Source organism: Octopus bimaculoides, chromosome 12, assembly GCF_001194135.2.
Source record: "Octopus bimaculoides isolate UCB-OBI-ISO-001 chromosome 12, ASM119413v2, whole genome shotgun sequence".
NCBI classification, from domain to species: domain Eukaryota; kingdom Metazoa; phylum Mollusca; class Cephalopoda; order Octopoda; family Octopodidae; genus Octopus; species Octopus bimaculoides.
In genome coordinates, this window is record NC_068992.1 from 31,712,465 (window position 1) to 31,716,607 (window position 4,143).

The following is a 4,143-nucleotide window of genomic DNA, read 5'->3' on the forward strand; positions in this document are numbered from 1 at the left end:
TATATATATATATATATATATATATATATATATATATATATATATATGCAAATTCGACTGAAGAGGTTTAATATGTCTGTGTGTGCTTTTGTATGTACGTGCCTGTCCGCGCACATGTATATATGACTTTGTGCGCTGCTTCTTCGCTTGCGCTTGAGTAAAGTTAATCAAGTTATTTGTTGAATATCTCCCATTCTTTGATTTGTTCCCTGTGTGTCTTACTTCCACACATTGTCAACACTTTGATGCAGAAGACTTGTTAAAATTCGTTCGAAAGACACTTGAACATTGTTTCAAATTATGGCAGTTAATTCAATGTGATTACAAAAATCTCACGCACAAGAGGTACTATATTATGTATATAACGACCGATTTATAGGTATACATCTTTATGAATGATCAGCCAGTAACATCTTTTTGCCTATATAACAGTTCTGTATGTTGATCTATATTTAAGAGAGATGAAGAATTATGTGCATTATTTACATTATTTACATTACTTACATTTGACGGATATTTGTCCTCATCTTGTTTGATGTTAACACAACGTTTCGGCTGATAAACCCTCCAGATTTCTTTAGGTGTTTTCGGGAATTTTCAAACGTGGGTTCTCATTCCTAAGGTATTTTTCGATGTTGTTGTCATTATTATTATTATTATTATTATTATTATTATTATTATTATTATTATTATCATCATTATCATTATCATTATCATTATTGTTGTTGTTGTTGTTGTTGTTGCTGTTGTTGTTATTGTTCAGGTTACTGCTTGGAATCGAACTCGGAAACTTGGGGTTAGTAGCCCGCGCTCTTAATCACTACACCATATGCCCACGGACCTATGGTGTAGTGGTTTATAGCGCGGGCTACTAACCCCAAGATTCCGAGTTCGATTTTAAGCAGTGACCTGAAGAGTAACAATAATACTAATAATAATAACATCGAAAAATACCTTAGGAATGAGAACCTAGGTTCGAAATATCCCCAAGACACCTGAAGAAGGCTAGAGGATATATCAGCCGAAACGTTGTGTTAACATCAAAGAAGATGAGGACAAATATCCGTTGAATATAAATAATGTAAATAATGTAAATAAAGTTCATTATGTTGTTATATATTATTCATATTATGGGTATCATTACAGTTTCATGCAAAGCATTGACCATTTCTGTTATTACTTTTGATATGTTGTATTATTTTGGTTTGGAATGTCAGATGCATATTTCCATAACTTATTTCTTTCTAAGTTTTTATGTGCTGATCAACTTTAACTTCATTTATCCACTAGTTCGGAATTCATATTTTCAAAAAATGTCTTCGCAACTAAAATTACATTGCATAATCTGTATTACTATCTACTTCTGGCTGTTCATTTTCATTGCTTTTCATCAGCACTACAACGCTTCTGGTATTATTAAATACCATATGTTGCAAAGTAAGGACATAATATTATTGGTGGGTCTCGGAATATTTCGTAGTTGAGAAGTGTTTTTCACTTAGGAGAGAATAGCCATGACCATTTACATATTATCAGTGACTGGTTTGAATGAGGGAAAGATGTGTTCTTATACCGGATATCAAACTTGAATATTTGAAACAGAATGAACTCCTTTAATATCATTCAAATTCTAACTTGCGCTGTTCAGCTTGACAAGAATTTATTCATATGTCATCAGTAGTGGAATTTAAGATCGTTCTAAATTAACCTTGAATGAATAATAGAAGTATTCCCTTGTTAGATAATTATATCATTTGACGCATTCAGATTCATGAAACTGGTATGTACCATGGTGCGGTGTGAAATCAGAACTCAAGATGTCCGTAGGAAACCCGAAAGATACTTTATCAGATGCTTGAATGATTTTGTAAATATTTGTTATTCGTCCAAACAATAAATAAATAAATAAATAAATAGATAAATAAATAACAGAAAGACGCGATCGATATTTATTTTACAAACGCATGTTTAACCGGTTACAATATGAATGTTTTCTCTTAGGATATTTGCGTTGCAATGTTACGATACCATTCTAGTTTCTCTAACTGTTATTTTCTGGTTTATTCTTTATAATTGGTTGATAAAATTCCTATAACATCCTCATATTGATAATGAACGGATTCACTTGCCAAGACATATTTCAAAAGCATTAGTTATTCCGATATTGTAAACAATATGTGATTGTGTCGTTTATATATTGTATCACATTTTATGTTCACCGCCTCCGAGCATGTTAAATTTCTTAGTTACCGCATGCTTTCTGCATTCAATGTATATGGTGAGGACAAATATCTATTCTTCTCAGGAGAATTATTAGAAATTGAAACAACAGTTTAGACAAAACACAGAGGGTAAATATTTTCTGTATAACATTTTCCATATCCTATGAAATTGCATATATTATCTAATTTATTTGTCCGCTAATTATGAAAGGGGAAAATGGTAGCAACATAGTAATAGTTGGTACTTAAGTTATCAGAGCTGTTTATGACTAAATCCAGAAACAGGTTGCTTTATATCGGAGAAAATTCTGTATTTGCATTGATTATTGTTCTTGAGGTATGAGTCAAGGAGCCTTGGGAAAAGAATAAAATGCAGATGAGACGGTGTAGATACCATCTCATCCGGATTTTATTCTTTTGGGTGGTAGTGTGCCATAGCTTATTAAAAACTGTGTGCGACCAATTAGTTTGAATAAGAAGCAATTTTGATGAGGACAGAAATGAGTCTCTTGATTCGTCTTTTTGAAGGAAAGTTTCTACATTAGGAAACTGAGGATCTGGTATTGTATATTAAGACAATATATCAATAATTCCTTAATAAATATATTCCAACAATCAAATATTTCAGTAATGCATATACTAATTTACGTAGTTTTGTAAATGATGGTTATTGATTATTATTTATGATCAGGATTCATATTAAACTGCCATTTTTTTTTTTAAGATTATTTATCAAATGTTGTGCTTAGTGGCTATCAGAAGAAGGATATGCTGCAACCATTTACTAACCGAGTGTATAGATGTATACTGACAGATATATAAATTGCACGGAGATGAATCCCTATGTATCATTTTAATGAAGAATTACGTTTGACATATCCTAAGCTTTGTTGTACACAACATTGGAAAATTTACATTTCCTACGAATGACTTAACTAACAATAAACGAACATTTAATCAAAGGAATCTACGGACGATGGATTCGGTACCGGAGACACTGCAATTAAAATATCTGATAGGTAAAACAAGATCAACTGATCAATCTCAAAATATTCGCTTATATATTAATATTCATATTATTATGAAGGATATGGTCAAAGCAGATGTATGAATACTTCTGAATGTGTGTGCATATGTGTGTGTGTGTGTGTGTGTGTGCGTGCGTGTGTGAGTGTGCGTGTGTGCGTGCGATCGTTTGAGTCGTTTAAACATTGCAATGCTTAAATGTAAAGCGGCAGTAGAACCTTAAAGGTATCATATTAATAGATTAAAACATAGCCAAAATAATTATTAGAAGGTCTAAATGTTCGTTGCAAGCAGAGCCATGATTAATGCGTCAAATAGATAAGTGGCTGCAATGAACAAAGATTTTCTGACCAACTAATATGTTAAAGATTTGAATGTATTTATTTATTAAAGATATAAGTTGAACAACAAGTAGCATTCCTTGAAACACTAGACAACTCAGTTTACGGGTAAACGTTGGTAGATTAAGGGAGTTGTATTGAGGAAAAGAACATATGGATGTAGATATGTTTGCTTGAGAGAGGGGAAGTAGTGGAGGTTCTGCGGATGTCCTTGTGGCAATTATTTAGCCCTATTTAAGATATAGAGGTGGGGTGTGAGTCTTGATGGTTTTAAGATGAAGTGTAAGCGTAGGATGAGGGTGAGCGTGTGTGTGGCTTGTATTATTAACATCTTTTACAATATGCGTAATTGATAATAACTATTTCCTCCTTATACGTATCTCTTTATGACTCCCTTAAATAACAGATCTTGACAAAAACTAATACATATAACATTAATTTATCTGAAATGAGACGAAAAGTAACGTAGAACTAATTAGAATATAAATAATATAAAAGAAAACAGCAGCAAACACCATATACCTATATATATATATATATATATATATATATAT